This window comes from Stegodyphus dumicola, chromosome 11, assembly GCF_044657685.1.
Source record: "Stegodyphus dumicola isolate Sdum_Otavi_A_Nest chromosome 11, ASM4465768v1".
Lineage (NCBI taxonomy): Eukaryota > Metazoa > Arthropoda > Arachnida > Araneae > Eresidae > Stegodyphus > Stegodyphus dumicola.
Genome location: NC_140778.1, coordinates 167,221,395 through 167,244,276, shown reverse-complemented (window position 1 = coordinate 167,244,276; position 22,882 = coordinate 167,221,395). Strand labels below are relative to the sequence as shown.

General features: G+C 47.8%; 1 non-coding gene and 4 pseudogenes across 1 annotated transcript; all 5 read right to left on the bottom strand.

Annotated features, from left to right (window-relative positions):
- Nucleotides 1–1,003: 1,003 nt before the first annotated feature.
- LOC146994635 (U2 spliceosomal RNA) lies at nt 1,004–1,184 on the bottom strand (annotated as a pseudogene).
- An 11,463-nt stretch (nt 1,185–12,647) lies between these two features.
- On the bottom strand, nt 12,648–12,797 carry LOC146994634 (U2 spliceosomal RNA; annotated as a pseudogene).
- Nucleotides 12,798–14,704: 1,907 nt separating this feature from the next.
- Nucleotides 14,705–14,892, bottom strand: LOC146994633 (U2 spliceosomal RNA). The gene has a single exon (XR_015044322.1). It is a non-coding gene; the product is annotated as a U2 spliceosomal RNA (small nuclear RNA).
- A 5,511-nt stretch (nt 14,893–20,403) lies between these two features.
- LOC146994632 (U2 spliceosomal RNA) lies at nt 20,404–20,524 on the bottom strand (annotated as a pseudogene).
- A 1,908-nt stretch (nt 20,525–22,432) lies between these two features.
- LOC146994631 (U2 spliceosomal RNA) lies at nt 22,433–22,613 on the bottom strand (annotated as a pseudogene).
- Between the last annotated feature and the right edge of the window lie 269 nt (nt 22,614–22,882).

Below are 22,882 nucleotides of genomic sequence, written 5' to 3'. Positions count from 1 at the left end.
AGTCCAGCACATGGTTTCCAACTCAGAGATACTCTCTCTCTCTCTTCAGTTCAAACGTTGCACTTGAAAACACAGAGTGAAATATTAGGAACTTAAAACAATTAAACAAACAGAAAAATTACAAAAAACACTTTACAAATTCATTTGTAATATGTACAATAAAACAGTACGTTTTAATTTACAATTAATGATTACTTTGTATTCTACACTTCCACACTAGTGGCGGGCAAGCCATCTCAAAACTCAGAATAAACTGCTTCCTGCATAGTGCAGCCATCGATTGGCATTTTCCCGTTTGTTAATATTAATGTGCCAACAAAATAAATGAATGAATGAATAAAAACATAAATACAACAATCCTTAACAATAATTGTAGACCATTACAATTAGCTGGCGTTTAGAAATCATACAGAGACAAACAAAACATTAGGAAACAGACAGAAAAATCTTTGTTGCTGCAGTGTGCCTACAAACATTTTACACCCTTTTGAGAGTTATTTACAATAAAAAGGCTCGTGTGTTGAAAGAAGCAATGTGTATACGCGCGCTGTAGTGGGAAAGATCTGGCAAATGTGAATAGGAATTCTCTCAAACTTACATGAAATGAGACAAAAATGTTACTGCAAATGAAATTTGAGTGATATTTCGAGGCCGATCTTCCTTCAATCAGTCAGACAGAATGAGTAAGTTGTTAACAGTACGGGGAAAAAAATGTGGATTTTATGGGATTTCTGTAAATACGAATAAAACTTCGTATTTACAGAAACCAGAACTTGACACTGAAAAGAACGAGGGTTAAACCCGAGGCTCCAGAATGTTCCCATTCCGAGGAAAAGAACGAGGGGCCCGAGCAATAGCAAGTTAAAAAAAAGGCAGGTCGCCGCACACTCGTACAAAGGTATGATGTTGTCAGACCTTCGGTTTTCTGAAATTTGAAGGGGCCATTTTAAAAGGACGTTTTCCTGAGGATGCAGTGGGTGAGTGAAGTTTCTGCTTTTTGGATATATTGTGGGCCGTATCCTGCAAGTAGTGCCATAGCAGGCCAACCCGTGGCGAGGGCGGAATAAATTCCTAACCACAAGCCTATCTGCAAAAATTAGTTTAATATCTTGACGTCATGTCGACGTCGTATCAGATATTAAGCTGATAAGAACAGATTCTTTATTTAAAATATTCCATGCCATTTTACACAGCATTGATCTGATCATGGCGTGTCAGACAATGACGCACGCAGTGCGATTTTCGTTATTAATAAATAATATAAAGAATTTCGACAAAAAGATAAAACAATGAAGACGTAACAATATAATTTCTTTAACGTTATTTACAATAAAATATTTAGCATTATGTACATCACTGGTTGTTTTGATTGTTTTGGCGTGTGCCTGTTAAATGTTCGATATAAATGTCTCTCGATGCCCGGATGGTTTCGCTAACAATAAGTTTGCGCATTAAGTTTGCATACTTATTTGTGCAGAGACGTCTCACAACTCTGTCATTTGCCGGATCCCATGATCCTAGAGCACCAACAACAATGGCCTCGGTACGAACATTTCTAAACTTTCTTCTTAGAAGGTCGGCAACAGGACGATATTTGGTCTCCTTCTCAGTTCTTGTATGTTGAAAAGAGGCGAGTCGATTCTCAAAGGCGACGGTAACATCAATAATGAGGCAAGAGTCGTCTTTGGAAAGGACAAGATCGGGTCTCAGGGAAGATCCTTCAATAGCCAGATTCTCAGAAAGGACGTTCCAGCGACCAGAAGCAGCATCCTTTAACCTCTTGACGATGGAATTGTGCCTGTTCTGGTAGAGCCGCGAATACTTCATGCAATGACAGATTACATGAGGCAGAGTCTCCTCTGGAAAGGGGCAGCGACGACATGCACGGCGAGTGCGATCCCATGGTTTGGAGGCGTTCAGTGGCACGAGGTTGAGGCGGGCGCGGTGGATAAAGCGCCAGTCGGCAAAGCGAATGAACGATCCCTCATGGAAGAAGTGTGAGCTTGCACGTGCAGCCGAAACGCATTCCATGGATTTTCCTTGACTTGGGAGATTCACCAAATCTTGGAGCCTGCAAGATCTTCTAAGGTGACGAAAGGATTTGAAAATAGAGTTCCTGTTGCTAGGAAAGATGGTAGAATTCCCACAGGAGATGGAAGGGCAGCCGTCGTTGTCAAAGCTCCAGGAGATGTTAAGGCGGCGAGAGGCAGCGCGGGCAGCAGACCATAGTGAAGAGGTGGGGTTGCTGGTGGCGGCGAATGGTCCCTCATCCGATGCAGAAAGGAACTGGCTGACGATAGAAGGAGATGGAGACAGCTGGATCCGAGCGCGAATGTATCCACAAAGATCATCCCAAGCAAGCTTGCGAACGAGTGGGTCCCTAGATGTTAGGAGCTTAAACGCACCGTCCACAGCAGCAATGTCGGAGTCTTCGGCGGCAAGAGGGAAACCGAAGGAACCTTTCCCGGAGAGGCCGTAGAGATAGTTATTGGAGGCTTCTGGGGGGAGGTTCAGGGTCCTTTTAATGGCAGGCTTGAGGAGATCGTCGATCTTTTTCCAGTCAGTTTTGGAGAACTGAGACGTCCTCATGTGAAACAGGAGCGACGGGAAGAAGAAGGTCTTAAGAGCATCAATCCGTTGCCAGGGTGCCAGGTTAGATTCAGAAATACACTTGGCCAGTGACAAGAAGTCGCGGAGTTGGGCACGTGCAGGCGGGAGGTTGAAGCCAATGGGCTTACCAAGAAACTTGAAGAATTCACCCTCTTTAAGTGCAGGAATTGGAACTTCAGAGATGTAGAAGGCAGTCGGAAGAACACGGGAGGAGCGAACAGCAGAGAAGTGGAAGGAGCGGCACTTCTTGGGGTTCAGCAAGAGATTGAGCCTGGAACATGCATCTTGGACCCGGAGGAGGTCATGCTGGAGTGCTTCAGGAGAAGGCGCCAACAGGAGGAGGTCATCAGCATAGGCCAGAATCTTTGGAACCGGAGACATCGATTCAACACAGCGAAGGACGGGGTCGATGACAAGGTTGAATAGGAGTCCGCTAAGTGGGCAGCCTTGGCGAACCCCAGCGTGGATGTCGACAGGACAGGACGTGCCATCACTTGACAAGAAGGAGGTGGTAGAGCCACTGTAGAAGGACCTGATGAGGGAAGAGAAGTCGTCACCAACACCGGAGTCAGAGAGAGCAGCATAGATGGCTGAGTGTGGCACGGATCCAAAGGCATTAGAAATGTCTAAGGATGCTAAGCACAATTCAGACCTGGATCGACGAGCTAATTGGAGTTGACTGTGGAGGATGAAATTGTGTTCAAAGACACCATCATGAGCAAGGAAACCTTTCTGGCAGGGGCTGAGAACGTCGTGTGTAGAAAGCCAGCTGGAGAAACGACGTGCCATGCAACCAGCAAAGAGCCTTGAGATGCACGAGCTAAGGGCGATGGGTCGCCAGTTGTCAATAACGGAGGGGTCCCCATCCTTGAAGATAAGAAACGTGCGAGAGGACTTCCAAGAGGCCGGAATGCGTCGCAGCTTCAAGCAGATGTTAAAAATAGCACAAAGTGCCTTGCATTCGGGGTCGACATCTCTCCAGTGTCTGTAAGAAAGCCGATCAGGGCCAGGCGCGGAATTTTCACAAGCCATCAGCTTGGAACGCACTTCAGAAGGGGAGAACGGCGACATGTCAACAGGAGGACGATCAGAAGCATGCTGGCAGAAGATGGAAGTGTCTGCATCCCGTGGAGAGTACTCTTCAGAGAAGTGGGCAGCAAGATCTTCCGCAGGAATCGCACAGAAAGAGGAGTCACGTTGGGTGATGAGTCGGAGGGCTCTCCGACGATTCATCCGGTAGATCCTCTGTATGACACGGGGATTGGAGGCGTCCGGTGTGCGGCGAAACCCAGACTCTTCAGGAGGCACAGGTGGAGGGAGCTTGACAGTATCAGAGGCAGAGGAGATGATGGCATCAAGGCAGGTCTCGAATTCGGACCAGGTGTTACTGTCATCTGGAGCAGAGGAGAGGCGCTGGAGGGTCTCGCTGAACTGCAGCAGTGGGGAATCATCTGGAAGCAGGGTGTCAATGGAGGGAACAGTCGCGGAGTCACGAAGGCTACCGGAAGGAACGGAGAATCCATCATCAAGGAAGCTTGAATTGAGAAAGTCGTCCGCTGGAGCAGAGAGCGAGAGAGCCGGCGAAGAAAGTGCAGGAGAGACTGGAGAAGCAGAAGGAGATGATCTTCTGGCAGGAGAAGCAGGAGTACCAGGTGAAGAAGTAGGAGATGAGTGAGGACGCTCTGGAGAGACTGCAGCAGAAGGAACAGGAGGCGAGGGTGCGGCAGTCGAGGCAAGAGCATCATTCATAGGAACGGCGGGTACAGCAGGCGGAGGAGCAGGCACCGTGGAAGCAGCAGCAGGAGAAACCTGGGTAGGTTGTTGGCGTGGTCTTCTCGGTCTTTGAGGGACAGGAAGAGGGAGAGCAATATTATCAGAGGTAGCATTACGTTCAGCTCGCTGATGGAAGGCAGAGTGGTTGAAGAGACCTTTTCTGGAAGGACAGGAGAAGGGACACACTGAACATTTCCACCGGAACGAAGCACCAGACGAGAGGACAGTAGGAGAAGAACGGAAGCAGGAATGGGAAGACACCTTGTTCACCAAGAGCATGCAACAGTGACTGCACCATTTCATGCAGGAAGAGATGGGAAGCTGATGCTCCTGGAGAAGGTGGCGTGTGAGAGACTTCTTCATCCTTGACCAGGAGTTGGACCTAAATAGAAGGCTGCAGTTTACTTCCGTGCAGGAGAAGACGTCGTTGACAGGAAAGACGAGATGCAGCGTAGAGTCGACCCGACAAGTGGAATCAGGACCCTGAGGGCCGATGTAGGTGGTGTCAAGGCCAGGAGAACTGGGAGGAGGCGAAGTTCTGGGGGCGGCAGTCGGAGAATCAGAAGCAGGAAGCCGGAAATCATGAGGAGAGTCAGAGCTGGGAGAGGATCTGTGACGTCGGTACCAGTGGAAGCGCAGCTGTTTCTTGTTGATACAGGACATTCCACAGTCACCACAGATGATCAAGGCAGGCGGAGGAGGAGAAGGGGAAACGGAGGTGCTGGCATCCGGCAGACAGGAGGACACGGCAGTCGGATCACTGGCGCAAGATGAGGAACCTGGGGCAGACGTCACAGGGCAGACAGGAGGCAAGATGTCGCCGCTAGGTGCAGGGACAACTGTGCAATCAGGAGACATCGTGGAAGGAGATCCAGGAGGAGGCGGTCCAGAGCAGGTATGTTTGACAGCAGCACGCGAACGAGTGTGGTGGCACACTGGCGAGTCAGAGGAAACATCAAAGAGAGAAGAGGCAGGCGAGTCAGACGAAGATCCAGTGGGATGAAGATCCAAGGTGGGAGACTGTGAAGAGCGGGGTCCAGGAGGTGAGCCACAAGAGCGACGGTAAACTGAGTCAGGCGACCTTTCGTAGATCTTTGCTAGGAGTTGCCTGAGATTACCACCTCGTAGCAGTGGAGGACCGGAAGGCGTGGCAGCCGCAGCAACATGTCGGACAGGAGGTCTTGAGCTGGAACGCATAGCAGAAGCATGGTTTTCAACAGGCAGACAGGTGACAGAGCAGGGCTGAGGTGACGGCACAGCAAGAGAGGAGCGCATATCCACAGCAGGTATCGTAGAAGCCGTAGGCAAAATCCGAGGTAGGCCAGGAGTTGTTGGCGACGGGATTCTGGGCGGACGAACCGGAACTGGAATGTAGTCACTCGAGGAGCCGGCATCATTCGGTGGTCCAGGCATAGCTGAAAAAAAATTGGAGAGAAACATAGCAGCACAAAAAGCAAGAACAAAGCACTTTTGGCAAGATCAAACATAAAACAGTCAGAGGGCAAGAGCAACTGTCGAAGCTTTGGGTGGATCTGGTAGGGAAAAAAAAACATAACCAGGGTAGGCGGAGAAACTAGCGCGTGCAACTAGCCGATTTGGATGGAAATTGGTGTCGAGCTAAGGATTCACTCAGCCGAGTGGCCTGTCTGCTAAGACACCAATGGAGGTAAGTCCCTGGACCCACGACGAACTGGGGGTCGAGGCACCTACCGAGACTAAATACTCGAAAGGAAAAACCATTGACAGGAAAGCAAAGACGATGACCAGGACTTGGAAGATTACGCCCCACTAAAGGCCGTACCCAGCCGGGTGTCCTTTTCACATGGATGGGTAATCGGAAGCTTACTCGATCCCTGACCTGTGGCAGAACCCAGGCTAAGAGCTCACGGCTACTCCGGGACACTAATCCGAGTAAGCATAAAAACCAACCAGTTAGATCGAAACTAACCTGGACATGGGAAAAATAAATAAAACGAAACAAACGATAGCGGAAAGAGCAAAGAGATAGGGATGAAATAAAGGAAAGACCACGCCCACCATAATAGTGAGTTTGTGCAAAGGAAAAAATAAGGGCTCAACGAAAGCATTTTAACACTAAATAGGGAAAAAATACTAAAGAAGAGCAAGAATAGACAGGAAAGAGGTAGAAAAAGTTAGACCCCACCCATCACATGGATTAACCGAAAACGGCTAGTTCGGTGATAGCGGGAAAAGACACCTGCACGCTCACAGGGAAAGGAAAGGTTCCTACTGACGAAAGTAAAGGTCACCAACCCATCAAGCATCAGTAGGAGAAAAAGAGAGAAAATAAAGCAAAACTTACCAAAGATCCACCTTGGCTCCGCCCTCCGGACGAGGCAACTACTCTATCAGCATATCCACCGGTGAACCTATAAAAATAAATCAAACCGGCAAATTAAGCTGATAAGAACAGATGTTTTTTATTGAACAATACTTTTGGCCACTTTACAGAAGAATGATATTTGCGTGGCAGAAATATCATTTTACAATTCTATTATACATTAATTTTCTATTTACAATTATTTACAGAGCGAAGCAGATATGTACAACAACTATTTTCAGAACCAAGCACTTATGTACAACATACTAGGTTTTTCTTTCTACTTACATATTTCGGGGGTTTGTACTTTGTGAACACTTAATCGGATAGTTCAGTGAGTCCATGTTAAATTTACCAGTTCTCCTGTCTGACGTCCGTGAGATGCTCCACATAGATATCCCTTGATTTACTTATTGTTTCACTTACGATGAGCTTTCGCATAAGTGATGCGTACTTCCTGCTGCAGATCCTGCTGAGAACTTTATCGTTGTTTGGATCCCATGATCCTAGTGCTCCGATTACAATTGCTTCTACGCGCACATCGTTGTATGTAGATTTCAGTGCTTCGATTAGCGGACGGTACTTGTTCATCTTCTCTCGGCGAGCAGCATCAAATGAAGACCGACGGTTGTCAAAAGCAACTGTTATGTCTAGGATGAGGCATGCGTTGTCTCTTGTTAGGATGATGTCCGGGCGTAGCGGGAGTCCTCTGACTGGCCGGTTCTCGGAGAGGAGCTGCCACCTTCCACTGGCTGCCTTTTTAATCCTCTCTACCACTGCATTGTGCCTCGCTTGGTAGAGACGGCTGTATCTCATGCAGTGGCAGAGGACATGCGGGAGGGTCTCGAGCTCAAAGTTGCATCTTCTGCAGCCACGGGAGCCATTCACATTGCGACGAACACCGTTCAGGGGGACGAGGTTTAGCCTTGCACGATGTATAAATCGCCAGTCGGCGAATCGTGTAAATGCCCCGTTCCGGAAAAAGTGAGAGCTTGCTTTGGCAGCCGCTGCGCATTCCATCGCCTTGCCCTGGTTGGGATAAGTGATGAGTTTCTCTGCGCGGGATTTCTTGATGGCATTCCGCAGGGTGCGGAATACAAGGCGTCGCTTGCCGGCTGTTATGGTGGTACCGTCATGAGAGATCTCCACAGTGTGGTCGTCAGAAATTGTCCACGTGACTTTTAGGCGACGGGCTGCGCTTCTGGCCGCGGACCAAACTGATGAAATTGGGTTGGAGGTGCTCCTGGGAAAGTCTTCGTCACATCCCGAAAGGAAAGCTGCAATCTCAGAGAAGGAAGGAACCCTTTTCAGTCGTCCACTTACAAGTCGCGTAAGGTCCTCCCAAGCGAGCTGTTGTATCCCAGGGTCCAATGAAGTGAGCAACTTGAAAGCGCTGTCAATCCTTGCTATATCTGAGCTTTCGGCAGCCAGCGGGATACCAAAGCATGCAGATTCCTTCGCGCCGTAAAGATATTCATTTGCCGCCTCGGGAGGTAGGTTGAGAGTCCTCTTTAGTAGCGGGCGCACATGTGAGTCAATCTTTGCCCAGTCGGTTTTCTTCAACCGGGCCGTCCTCATATCAAAATCCATTGATGGAAACACAAAGGATTTGAGCGCGTCAATGCGCTGCCAGGGAGCAAGTGGCGAATTCAGGATCATCTCGCATTTCTGTAGGTAAGTATTGAGTGCCTCGATGTCCGGTGGTTGGTTGAATCCAATTGGTTTCCCCAAAAATTCCTCACCTTCACCCTCACGAAGACACCTGATGGCAGTGCCGTCGATCGAGAACTGAGAGTGGCGGACACCCGTTGGGCGAGCTCCGGAGATATGTAGGGAGAAGCATTTTCTGGGGTTGATGTAGAGGCCAAGCTTTCCAACCAGGTTGTGCGTCAGATTGAGTTGAGTTTGCAGCTCCGCAGGGGAGGGCGCGAGTAGCAGTAGGTCGTCGGCATACGCCAGTATGCGGTGTAGAGGACTTTGCCCTTGGACTGCGACAAGTATCGGGTTGATGGTCAAGTTGAACAACAGCCCACTTAGGGGGCAACCCTGACGTACTCCGATGTCAATTGGAATTGGATCCGTGGGGCCTTCCTCTGTGAAGACGCGTGTGGACGCATCCGTGTACAGCTCCTGTATCAGCTCGGTGAAATGATTCCCAACTCCAGAGGCTCGAAGCGCAGCAAAAATTGCATCGTGGGGCACGGATCCGAAGGCATTGGATAGGTCCAATGACGCCAGGCAGGTGTCAGATTGGCTGGTCCGTGCTAGCTGGATTCTCTGCTGAACAACGAAGTTATTTTCAAACACCCCGTCGAAGGGTAGAAATCCCTTCTGTGACGGGGAGAGGATGCAGTTGTCGATGAGCCAAGAAGTGAACCGTCGTGCCAGGCAACCACAGAACAGCTTGGCAATCGTAACACTCAGCGAGATAGGACGCCAGTTTTTGATGTTATGCGGGTCACCCCCTTTGGGTAACAGGATAGTACGAGAGTCTTTCCAAGCTGCAGGGACTTTCCTAGCTTTCAAGCAGATGTTGAAGATGGCTGCGAGTACTGTACAGTCCGGATCAACGGCCTTCCAATGGTTGTATGAGAGTCGATCGTGTCCGGGTGCCGAGTTTTCAGCTGAATAGAGTTTCCTTGCGACCTCTGCAGGAGAAAATGGAGAGAGGTCAAGTTCTCTGGGGAGAGGGGATGGTGAGGTGTACATTGAGGTGTCAACTCGGTTGTTGCATAGGGCAGCAGCAAAGTGATCTTGTATATCCTGTCTTCCAATTGGGCATCTCTGTGAATCATCCCCGCAAATCAGTCGGACCGCTCTGCGTCGGTTTCTGGAGCAACTTTGGGTCATCACGTATCTTGGCGGAATTGTTGTTGTTTCCAGTTACATCCTCGCTAGCGGGAGGAAGACGAACTGCACTCGCGGCGGCCATCAAGATCTCGTCAAGTAACGTGGAAAAGGCATCCCACTGCTCAGTGGTCATCGGGTCGGAAAACTCTTCCAGTCGTTCTACGAAGTGTTCAAGGGGGGACGTGACTTGTATTTCTACACCACCCAGTGGAGATCTCTCGGCATCATCCGATACGGCTTCTGGAACCGGTGAGTCGGGTGTAACTGTAGGACCGGTAGGTGAAGGCGAATCCGGGAAGGACGGCTCCGGGGAGTGTTCTTCAAAGGAAGGGTTGGTTCCCAGATTGTCAGTCAAAGGCGCATCAACCTGTGGGGTAGTCCTCATGTCTGTTCCTGGAGGTGCGGCATCCTCTTGATAGGGCAAGGTATTAGGGTCTGTTGCACTTGTCGATTGGTAGGCAATGGAAGGTCCATCAGTTCTAGCATCATCTTGGCGAGATGTACGGAATCGTGCAGTCCGTGCCTGTCGTCTTGCCGAGGTGGAGGGAAGGAGAGGCGTCACTAGAGGTGGCTGGAGTAAGCGCTGCCGTTCACGTCGGTGGCGTGCTTGGTGGTTAAGGAATCCACCCCGTGTTTGGCATGAGAAGTCGCACTGGGTACATCTCCAACGATGTTGAATGCCCGATTCGACGACTACGGGCCGGTCTCTAAAGCATTGATGGGTCGAGACCTTAACGGCGATGGGCAATAGGCAGTGTGCACACCAGTTCCGAGTGCTAGCAACATCTATGCCATGTGTGTACAAGAGGTGTCTGCAGAGCGAGTGGCGGAGTTGGGTCCAGCGTTTCGAATGGAATGTCCTATGGCAGTCCCTTTCGGTGCAGTGGAGTGTGTCTTGCATCGGGAAGAGTGGATGGACAATAGAGTCACGTCGGCAGGATGTCTCTGGGCAGGACACATGATTCTCCACATGAGTGGGCATAGGCAAAGGCTCCCTCACTGACAGGTTCTGCAATGGCCTGCTAGGACGTGGGCCAGGTGCAATTTGCTCAGTAGAAGTCGTAGCAGCATGTGAGCGTATTACATTGCTGTCTGGTGCGGGCAATTCAGTAGAGAGCAGATCAGTCCTTTCTGAGGGAGTGAGGCATAGGATGAGGACGTCCGCATCAGTCGTGTCTCCAGCGCTGGAGGTAGTATCCAAGCGTGTCTGGCAGGGTACTTGAGGTGCGACATCGGATTCACCAGGTAGGTCTTTACTAGGCGAAGTGGTCACCGGGACAGTGGCAGTTAAAGCAGGTTGAGGAGCAGCGTCTGTTGAGCCAGAGGCAGTGCAGTCCGTGTGGACGGGGCCTGGTGCAGGAGCAGCGGGCGGTGAAGAAGCGGCGTCAGTCAGTGTCTCAGGAGTTGAGGAGGTAAAGTCATCGTCTCCAGGAGAGGTGGGAAGCGGAGCCTGTCTGTGACGGAGGTGACGATGGGACCGCAGCTGTTTCTTATTCAGGCAGGAGCGACCACAATCCGGGCAGGTGACGGCAGACGCCAGTTGAGGTGTGGAAGCATTAGTCTTTGGTCCAGGTATGACGGTGGGAGTAGAATTCCTGGCCGGGAGGGTGGAGAATGGTGTCGACGGGATTGACGTCTCCGAAGGTGGCAGCAAGTTCCTTGTGTTTTCCGCAGGAAACACCTTGGATTTAGCAGGTACGTTGGACGTCAGAGACTCCGTCCCCGCGGTGGAGGTGATCACTGCGCAGAGAGGACCGGTTGAAGCAGGATGAGCAGAACTCACTCTCATGAATGGCGAAGAAAGAGCTTCAGCGTAAGTGCGTGGGGGTGAGATCGTGAGTGTGTTCGATGAGCAGGCATGACCAGCCGCCGTCCGAGCCCGTGTATGATGACATACGGGCGAGATCAATGACCCAGGAATGCTCGCAGCTACCCTTCTGTCAGGAGGTGGGTGGAGCTGACTGTCTTTCTCCTGCACGTGCGTCCTTGTATGCCTTCTGAGGCCCCTTCTGCTCGTACACTCCAATCCGCAGACGTAGCATGCGAATGTAGACTGGGGTGTGGTGGGCGTGTCCTTGGCAGAGGAGGACGTGTGAGCAGACTTGGCGAGTGATGAACCCTCTGGTGTCCTTCGTTCACTAGGTTGACAAGTGACCACAGGTAGGAGCGGTGTGCAGCCAGAAGTCTTGGCTTGAATTCTATCCAACAGTTGGCGTAAGTGTCCACCTTTGGAAAGGGGCGGTCCAGAGGGTGTAACGAAAGCTGGCACGTGTCTGGGCAAGGAGGACGACCCGGTGGGCGTGGCTTCACTAGTGGCGATACTCCCGTAGTAGTAGGTGGGCACACTCCTGGCAGACGAGCCGGCTCCGGGCAGGCAAGGCGTGGCACTAGGGACCACAGCGGCGACTCCAGGATGAGCAGTGGCACTAGAAGATGCAGGAACAGCTCTGGAACCTCCAGTGGCAATTTCGGGAGAGGCACTCGCTCCAAGGGCAGGAATAGCTCCGGCAGATCCAGCGACGACACAAGAGTTTCCATCGGAGGATCCATGGTCTGCAGCGGCGACTTGGGAAGTAGCCGGAACGGATTGGATCAATCCAGGGACAGATGCAACCAGGAAGGCTCCGGCCGTCACAGGGATTTCTTCAGAAGCTCCAGGGTAGGCAGGAATGGCCTCAGACAATCCGGGGGCCTCAGCTTCTGCATCAGGCGCACCAGGAGAGGCTCCAATAGATCCAGGGATGGCTTGGGAAGCATCAGCGGCTGATCCCGGAGCAAGAGGGACGACTCCATTGGATCCAGGGATAGCTCCAGCGGGAACGGCGGGCACTCCATGGTCAACAGCTGCTCCAGGGACTCCATGAACAGCACGGGAACCGGTTCCAATGGATCCAGCAACAGGACCTCCAGCGGGAACGGCAGGCACTTCACGGTCAACAGCTACAACAGGAACGTCTCCAGGGACTCCATGCACCGTATGGGAACCTGCTCCGGCATCCAGGACTCCAAAACTGACTTCAGGAGGCGGTGAGCGTCTTCCAGGGCTCCGAACTCCAGGCGGTGGGCGGGGCCTCGGCGGTGGGCGAGGCCTAGAAACAGGAAACATCTTTAGCCACCAGTCTACCTGTAAAAACAGTATAAAGTGACCAAAAACGATGAAAAAGTATCGGCAACTCGACCGATTTACTACACTTTGATCTTAGCCAAAAGGCCGAGAAGCGATGCAGAATTCTCTGGCGTGATGAATTCACTTTCAATTTTTCATATTTCAAAAGTCCTGAGCATTCGTGCAGGGGGAGAAGGGGGTGCAGAAGACTCAGGTTAGCGAGTGCTGCTTGGGGGTTTTTTATGATATGTCGTTATTTCATCCTCCTCCTGTGTTACAAAAAAAGAGGTGTACAAGGATGACCAATTTCTGTCTAGTCAAGTGGATCATTTTGCGGTCCTTTCTAATGTTCCCATTCTGGAGGCGTCAGTCCCCTCCTCCTTGGGCGGGGCTAGTTTTAAAAAGCCAAGGACGTCAAAAGTTCATTTCATTCAAGAGTCAATTGCAAATTTTATTCTTACTACAGCAAATGAACCACAATGCTGAAATATCCTCACAGATATTTCTACAATATCGCAATAACTTACAGTAGTTATATTGGACGTTTTACGGAAACGTTGGCCGGAACAAAATTCAAAGTAGAAAAAGTTAATCCGATCTCAACGCGAAATCGCTACAGTCAATAACAGCAGTAAGTAAACAACTGAATTCCGGTGTTTTCCTCCAGCTTTTATAAGCTTATGCACCATGCAACATAATATTCTCGTATTTTCTCAATTTTTTTTCAGATGGGAAAAGAGGACAATGAAATATTCATGAAAGTGTTCATTTCTCTGGAGTAGCTTCCTCCTCCGAAAAATCTCATTCTTCACTGCAGGTGAATATAAAACAAATGTAATTACAAAGGCAATAAAAATAGCAAAACCAAAAATAAATAAATAAATATTCCTGGAGTTATCGAATGCCCATGCTTGGGAAGAAATTATTTTTTGTGATTAAACAAATATTGAGACAGTAAAATTTATCAGCCAAAACTGCATTACATAATGCCAGAGTTTGATTGACACAAACTCGACATGCACAGTCCAGCACATGGTTTCCAACTCAGAGATACTCTCTCTCTCTCTTCAGTTCAAACGTTGCACTTGAAAACACAGAGTGAAATATTAGGAACTTAAAACAATTAAACAAACAGAAAAATTACAAAAAACACTTTACAAATTCATTTGTAATATGTACAATAAAACAGTACTTTTTAATTTACAATTAATGATTACTTTGTATTCTACACTTCCACACTAGTGGCGGGCAAGCCATCTCAAAACTCAGAATAAACTGCTTCCTGCATAGTGCAGCCATCTATTGGCATTTTCCCGTTTGTTAATATTAATGTGCCAACAAAATAAATGAATGAATGAATAAAAACATAAATACAACAATCCTTAACAATAATTGTAAACCATTACAATTAGCTGGCGTTTAGAAATCATACAGAGACAAACAAAACATTAGGAAACAGACAGAAAAATTTTTGTTGCTGCAGTGTGCCTACAAACATTTTACACCCTTTTGAGAGTTATTTACAATAAAAAGGCTCGTGTGTTGAAAGAAGCAATGTGTATACGCGCGCTGTAGTGGGAAAGATCTGGCAAATGTGAATAGGAATTCTCTCAAACTTACATGAAATGAGACAAAAATGTTACTGCAAATGAAATTTGAGTGATATTTCGAGGCCGATCTTCCTTCAATCAGTCAGACAGAATGAGTAAGTTGTTAACAGTACGGGGAAAAAATGTGGATTTTATGGGATTTCTGTAAATACGAATAAAACTTCGTAATTACAGAAACCAGAACTTGACACTGAAAAGAACGAGGGTTAAACCCGAGGCTCCAGAATGTTCCCATTCCGAGGAAAAGAACGAGGGGCCCGAGCAATAGCAAGTTAAAAAAAAGGCAGGTCGCCGCACACTCGTACAAAGGTATGATGTTGTCAGACCTTCGGTTTTCTGAAATTTGAAGGGGCCATATTAAAAGGACGTTTTCCTGAGGATGCAGTGGGTGAGTGAAGTTTCTGCTTTTTGGATATATTGTGGGCCGTATCCTGCAAGTAGTGCCATAGCAGGCCAACCCGTGGGAGGGCGGAATAAATTCCTAACCACAAGCCTATCTGCAAAAATTAGTTTAATATCTTGACGTCATGTCGACTTCGTATCAGATATTAAGGTGATAAGAACAGATAAAACCAATTTTATTGAGCTAATATTAACAATATTTACAGACTATGTACAATCAAGTACAGCGTTCAACAAGAATTTAGTATATCATTACAGAATAAAAATGTATACGTGAAGTGCAATACAGCAAAAGTATTACAAATTGTAGATTATATACATGAAATAAAACATAAAATATAAAATATAATATATACAACTGATGGTGATGCGTAAATGTGACATACATCATTTTCTTGTTTTAACATACCGTGTTGGCTAAGATTGCATGTCAATGTTCACTAGTCAAAGTTCATGTGTCAAAGTTCATGAGTCAGAGTTCAAACAGTCCAGGATTTGCAAAAGGCACAAGTTCGTAAGAATTTACAGTTCGTACCTAATTTTCATTTGCCTGGGAGTGGCTTTGTTCATTATTTGGAGGATTTGCCTCGGTGAGTAGTGTGACTTCACTTCTTCCACTTAAATGTCCAACGTAGATATTCCTGCTATGGCGGATTACATCGCTGACGCATAGCATCCGAAGGAGGCGGGCATAGGAACGGGAACAGGCGATGTTGATGAATTTATCATTCGCACGATCCCATGACCCCAGTGCACGTATGACGAATGGAACGATCACGCAGTGTCCACGTTCTTGGGCGATGGAAGCACGGAGCATTTCATATTTTTCAAGCTTTCTGGCTCTCGCTTCAGCAAAGGCACCCAAGTGGTTTTCGAAGGGGATTGTAACGTCAATGAGGAAGTGTTGTCCATCCCTTTCAACTAGGAGGTCAGGCCTAAGCCGTGAGGTGTTAAGGGACTGGTCCACAGAAATGATGTTGAAGACTCTCTCACACATCTTGATTAGGCGATCGACAATCGCATTGTGTCGCTCTTTGTAGAGGGTTGAGTATGCCATGCAATGATCTAAAACATGTGGGAGAGTTTCTCTGTCGGCTCCACAACGGCGACATCTTGGGTCAAGGTTCGACCATGGCTTGGCGCCATTAAGGCTAACAAGATTCAGTCGGGCCTTATGGACGAACCTCCAATCAGCAAATCGAGTGTAACTTCCAGATTGCAAAAAGTGGGTGGAGGCTTTTGAGGCGGCAACACATTCCAATGTTTTTCCTTGATTGGGGAGAGACAGGAGGCGTTCATCTCTGACGGATTTACAGGACTTCCTGATCGAGGTGGCAATATTGCGGCGGTGTACTGCTGTAGCTGAAAAATCACCGGCTTCGATGACAGGGAGGCAATTCTGAATCGTCCACTTGACCTGCAATCTCCTGGAGGCAGCACGAGCAGCAGTCCAGATGTTCCCAATACGGTTGCTGCTTCTACGGAATTCTCCATCAGTAGTGCCAGAGAGGAAGGCAGCAACATCCGGGTCCTCATCCCGCAGTTGCAAGCGATGTCTCACAGTATCTTTTAGATCCTCCCAGGCCAAAGAACGTACAAAGGTGTCACGCGAAGTCAGAAGCTTGAACGCTGTATCTATCGCAAAGATATCTGATTCCTCAGCAGCCATCGGCAAGTTAACAGCTCCACTGGCCGGGCTTCCATAAAGGTAGTCATTAGTGGCACGGTGAGGGAGATAGAGAGTGTCTTTCAAAAGCGGTCGTAAGACCTTGTCGAGCTTTTCCCACTCTCCCTTAGGAATCTGGGATGTGCTCATTGCAAAGGTGAAGAATGGGTACAGGAATGTTTTAACGGCATCCAATCTCTGCCAGGGTGCCAATTTTGATGTCAGGGGTCTCCGTCCATTTCCAATGAACCGCTCGATGCTGGAAGGAGTGCCACATTCTCCCAGGAATCCAACTGGCTTTCCCAAAAAGTCGCAAGTCTCTCCATCATTGAGGTGGCGGATGGGCTGTCCATTGATGTTGAACTGCGTGGGTCGAGTGCCAGCAGGTCTGCAACCGGTCAGGTGAAGGGAGGCGCACTTAGTTCCATTAATCCCAAGCGAGAGTAAGTCACATGAAGTGGAGAATTTGTTGATCAGTGACTGAAGCTCAGCAGGTGAGGAAGCAAGGAGGGCAACGTGATCTGCATATGCCAGAATAGCACCGCTGTCCGAAGAGGCCGTGTTCCAGAGAATGGGATCCATTGTTGTGACAAAGAGAACGCCACTCAGAGGATCACCTTGAAGGATGCCAGAGCGAACTGGGATGGGGGGCGTGGTACCGTCGTTTGACACGAATTCAGTAGATACATTTTCATACATGTCTTTGATGATGCTGCAGAAGTGATTTCCAGCACCAATGTACTCAAGAGTGTCAGAGATAGCTGAGTGTGGGACGGACCCGAAGGCGTCAGCAATATCCATCCACGCAACACAAAGGTCTTTTTTCTGTGTTCTAGCATCATTCATCTTCTTTTGAAGCAGGAAGTTGTTCTCCACAACACCATCAAATGGGCGAAATCCCTTTTGGCCTGGGTGGAGGATGTCATTGCATTCAAGCCAATCGGACAGTCTAGTAGCAAGGAGGCCAGAGAAAATCTTTGCAATAGTCCGACAAAGTGAAATCGGTCGCCAGTTATTCGGGTCGTCAGGGTCGCCTTGTAAATCAAGATGCTCCTAGAGTTCTTCCAAGAGTGAGGGATTCTACGGAACCGAAGGCAGATGTTAAAGAGTACAGTCAGAACGCATCCCTCCGGGTCCAGAGATCTCCAATGGTTGTAAGTGAGTCGATCCGGCCCAGGTGCCGTGTTCTCAAATCTTCTGAGCCTGGTAATAACCTCAGCTTCAGTGAAAGGCTCCATATTAATCGGCGAAGAGATCTGTGGCGGGGATCTAGAGTTGAGGATGGAGTTGTTGAAAGTTCTGTCCGTCCTGGTGTGGCTAAAGTGTTCCTCTAGGCGTGAGAGGGGAATTTCACAGTTCCTTGAATTGCCAGACATAATAAGCCGTGCCGCCCGCCTTCTATTCCTTCTGTAAAGCTTCTGTAAGGCAGTGGCGTCATCAATATTTACAGGGGCCCGCTGGGGAGTGGGAACAGACGACTGAAGCCTGCATTCCCCCTGTGCAAACCCGATGATCTCATTGAGTGTGTTCTGGAAGAGGTCCCAGGAGTCATTGGTGACCTCGCTGTTCAGGAAGTTGTCAAGGATTGGCAGGAAGCAGGAAAGGGCACTGGAGGCAGGAGGGGCCTGTAGAGCAGGAGCAGGAGCAACAGAAGCCAATGGGGGGCATGGATTTGCAGGAGGTAGCACAGTCGTCACGGATGGATCAGGATTACTTGCAATCGCTGGGGCAACATCATTAGGACTGGTACTAGAAGCCCGAGGAGAGACAGGAAGTACAGCTGAAGTGAGTGTAGCCAAGTTCCTGTTCCTTGCATCCTGTTTTCTGTGATACATCCAGTGATTGTCAAGGCCCTTCCTAGAAGTGAAAGACCTGTCACATAGCCGGCATTGGAATCTACGTTGTACTGAAGAAGTCTCAGACTGCGACATAAGGTGTAGTCCATTTGCGAGGCAGGAGTGGTGTGACGGTCGTCCACTTATGGCGTTGTTGCAATGGAGGCAGAAGTATTTGACTGAATGGATTTCAATATCATGGTTATTAAGCAAATGCCTTTCCAATGATCTTCTCTGTGCAGTCCACTTGCAACTGCTGTAGGCAAATCTGCATCCAGTCTCTGTGCAAACGAAATTCGGGGGAATGGGAAAGAAGACAAGCAAGGATGACTCCTCTCGAGAAGGCTGGCGTGGGACTGAGTCAGTAGGTCCATCAGCAGCAGGAGAGCCACCAGCGGGGTCAGATGAGTAGCCAGGACGACTGACAGAGGCATCCTGAGAATCCTCATTTTGAGCCCTAAGGTACCGGGGGGAGGAGCTCCCATCGGCATCATCCGGCAAGGAGACATCAGCAGGGTCAGCAGGAGAAGCAGGGGGTGAAGCAGACGGTGCAGGTGACACATGGGCAGAAGACACACAGTGAGGACATGGAGCGCAGGAGGATGCTGAATCAGACGGAGACTCAGACTGTGGAACAGGAGAAGAGGAATTGCAACCCGTTGCAGAGGAAGCAACATTCACAGGTGGATAAGCGTGGCCAGCAGCAGTACGTGACCTGGTGTAATGGCAGACGGGTGATTCACCGGTGATGTCATTTGGTGCGCAGGAAGGAGCCTGAAGGATGGAATCATCATGTAGAGTCCGGGAGTCATCACTACGGTGCGTTCTGATGTGTTTTTCAAGTTTTCTTTTCTGCGAGAAGGCTTTCCCGCAGATAGTGCAGACTCTTGGAGAAGTATAACTGCGAGGACTGACACAAGAAGACATATTCTGAAGACTATTAGAGGGAAGCAAAGTATCCAAGATCTCCCCCGGATGACATGAAGACGTCAAGCTGGATGTGGAAGAGACATGCATTGTGGGAAACTTAACCGCAGCAATAGGTGAGTCATGTCTTGTAGAAGTGACAGCAGTCAACGGAGGGGAGGGAGCAGTATTGCTGGCCCGAATTCTACGGAGAAGCTCACAGATTTGACCGCTTCTTCCCAAGGGTGGAACTGTAGGCGTAACAAAGGCAGCAACATGACGAGGAGCACCAGGGGGTCCAGGAGGCGTGTCCAAAGTAGACAGTGGACATCCATCAGCAGGTGGCAAAGGATGAGGCGTAGAGACATTGGTAACCTCTCTGTGAAGACACAGTCCATTAGCGGCACTCGAATCCAGCAACGCATCATTGGGGACAAAAGTGGTGGCACAGGACTGACGGGAAGTCAAACTGGAACAATCGGGCTGTACAGGTAGGGAAGTGAGCACTCCAGGAAAGGCGCCATCACTCGCAGCAGGCCTGGGCGGGGAAACTCCAGAGACGAGAGAAGAAGTGTTCAGGAGTCCACTAGGGAGGTCGGAGGAATCATCAGGGCATCTAGCAAAAGGTGGAGATCTAGAACCAGGGCTCCGGACATCAGGGGGAGGTCGAGGCTTCGGCCGGGCAGCAAGGCGATGTGGAGACGACATCATCAACGTATCCTTGAATCGTGTGAAGAAATCCCAGAAATGCAGGAAAACAAGAGGCCTCTCGGCAAGATCAATCTAGGCAGCATGGAGTTGGGAGCGTCCAACAAAGCTTCAGCGAGTCAAAAAAAAAAGGAAGAGGGGGAGGTGAAAAGTGGAAGAGCAAAGAAGGAGAAAAGAAGAAAAGGAGTAGCCACACCCACAATTAAGAGGGAGTTAGCAGAAACGAAATGAGAGGGCTTATCAAAGCAAGAAAGACACTGCAAGCAGTGTTTTCCTGAATGGGAAGCAAGAGATAATAGGAAGGAACCACTTCCTTACTGAGAACGACTAAAAACAGCCGAATCAGCAACAAAAGGGGGAGGGAAAGGAAAGACCCGTACAAACACCAAAGTATGCTGCAAGCAGCACATTCAGTGCAGACAGGAAGGAACCGCTCGCTCACAGGTAACCTGCTCGCTCGCAGAGGATGGGAAAGGGCCCCATTGAACGCAAGTAAGGAACGTAATCGAACCATCAAGCGTCAATGGGAGAAGGGGAAAAGAAAGCAAAAACCATACTTACAGACCGCTTTAGCTCCGCTTCAGCTCCGTTCTCCAGAAGAGTGAAGTTAATCCATCAGCAACATTCCACTGTGAAGATAAAAATAAATGAGTGCACAATTAAGCTGATAAGAACAGATACTACACTTTGATCTTAGCCAAAAGGCCGAGAAGCGATGCAGAATTCTCTGGCGTGATGAATTCACTTTCAATTTTTCATATTTCAAAAGTCCTGAGCATTCGTGCAGGGGGAGAAGGGGGTGCAGAAGACTCAGGTTAGCGAGTGCTGCTTGGGGGTTTTTTATGATATGTCGTTATTTCATCCTCCTCCTGTGTTACAAAAAAAGAGGTGTACAAGGATGACCAATTTCTGTCTAGTCAAGTGGATCATTTTGCGGTCCTTTCTAATGTTCCCATTCTGGAGGCGTCAGTCCCCTCCTCCTTGGGCGGGGCTAGTTTTAAAAAGCCAAGGACGTCAAAAGTTCATTTCATTCAAGATTCAATTGCAAATTTTATTCTTACTACAGCAAATGAACCACAATGCTGAAATATCCTCACAGATATTTCTACAATATCGCAATAACTTACAGTAGTTATATTGGACGTTTTACGGAAACGTTGGCCGGAACAAAATTCAAAGTAGAAAAAGTTAATCCGATCTCAACGCGAAATCGCTACAGTCAATAACAGCAGTAAGTAAACAACTGAATTCTGGTGTTTTCCTCCAGCTTTTATAAGCTTATGCACCATGCAACATAATATTCTCGTATTTTCTCAATTTTTTTTCAGATGGGAAAAGAGGACAATGAAATATTCATGAAAGTGTTCATTTCTCTGGAGTAGCTTCCTCCTCCGAAAAATCTCATTCTTCACTGCAGGTGAATATAAAACAAATGTAATTACAAAGGCAATAAAAATAGCAAAACCAAAAATAAATAAATAAATATTCCTGGAGTTATCGAATGCCCATGCTTGGGAAGAAATTATTTTTTGTGATTAAACAAATATTGAGACAGTAAAATTTATCAGCCAAAACTGCATTACATAATGCCAGAGTTTGATTGACACAAACTCGACATGCACAGTCCAGCACATGGTTTCCAACTCAGAGATACTCTCTCTCTCTCTTCAGTTCAAACGTTGCACTTGAAAACACAGAGTGAAATATTAGGAACTTAAAACAATTAAACAAACAGAAAAATTACAAAAAACACTTTACAAATTCATTTGTAATATGTACAATAAAACAGTACTTTTTAATTTACAATTAATGATTACTTTGTATTCTACACTTCCACACTAGTGGCGGGCAAGCCATCTCAAAAGTCAGAATAAACTGCTTCCTGCATAGTGCAGCCATCTATTGGCATTTTCCCGTTTGTTAATATTAATGTGCCAACAAAATAAATGAATGAATGAATAAAAACATAAATACAACAATCCTTAACAATAATTGTAGACCATTACAATTAGCTGGCGTTTAGAAATCATACAGAGACAAACAAAACATTAGGAAACAGACAGAAAAATCTTTGTTGCTGCAGTGTGCCTACAAACATTTTACACCCTTTTGAGAGTTATTTACAATAAAAAGGCTCGTGTGTTGAAAGAAGCAATGTGTATACGCGCGCTGTAGTGGGAAAGATCTGGCAAATGTGAATAGGAATTCTCTCAAACTTACATGAAATGAGACAAAAATGTTACTGCAAATGAAATTTGAGTGATATTTCGAGGCCGATCTTCCTTCAATCATTCAGACAGAATGAGTAAGTTGTTAACAGTACGGGGAAAGAAATGTGGATTTTATGGGATTTCTGTAAATACGAATAAAACTTCGTATTTACAGAAACCAGAACTTGACACTGAAAAGAACGAGGGTTAAACCCGAGGCTCCAGAATGTTCCCATTCCGAGGAAAAGAACGAGGGGCCCGAGCAATAGCAAGTTAAAAAAAAGGCAGGTCGCCGCACACTCGTACAAAGGTATGATGTTGTCAGACCTTCGGTTTTCTGAAATTTGAAGGGGCCATTTTAAAAGGACGTTTTCCTGAGGATGCAGTGGGTGAGTGAAGTTTCTGCTTTTTGGATATATTGTGGGCCGTATCCTGCAAGTAGTGCCATAGCAGGCCAACCCGTGGCGAGGGCGGAATAAATTCCTAACCACAAGCCTATCTGCAAAAATTAGTTTAATATCTTGACGTCATGTCGACGTCGTATCAGATATTAAGCTGATAAGAACAGATTCTTTATTTAAAATATTCCATGCCATTTTACACAGCATTGATCTGATCATGGCGTGTCAGACAATGACGCACGCAGTGCGATTTTCGTTATTAATAAATAATATAAAGAATTTCGACAAAAAGATAAAACAATGAAGACGTAACAATATAATTTCTTTAACGTTATTTACAATAAAATATTTAGCATTATGTACATCACTGGTTGTTTTGATTGTTTTGGCGTGTGCCTGTTAAATGTTCGATATAAATGTCTCTCGATGCCCGGATGGTTTCGCTAACAATAAGTTTGCGCATT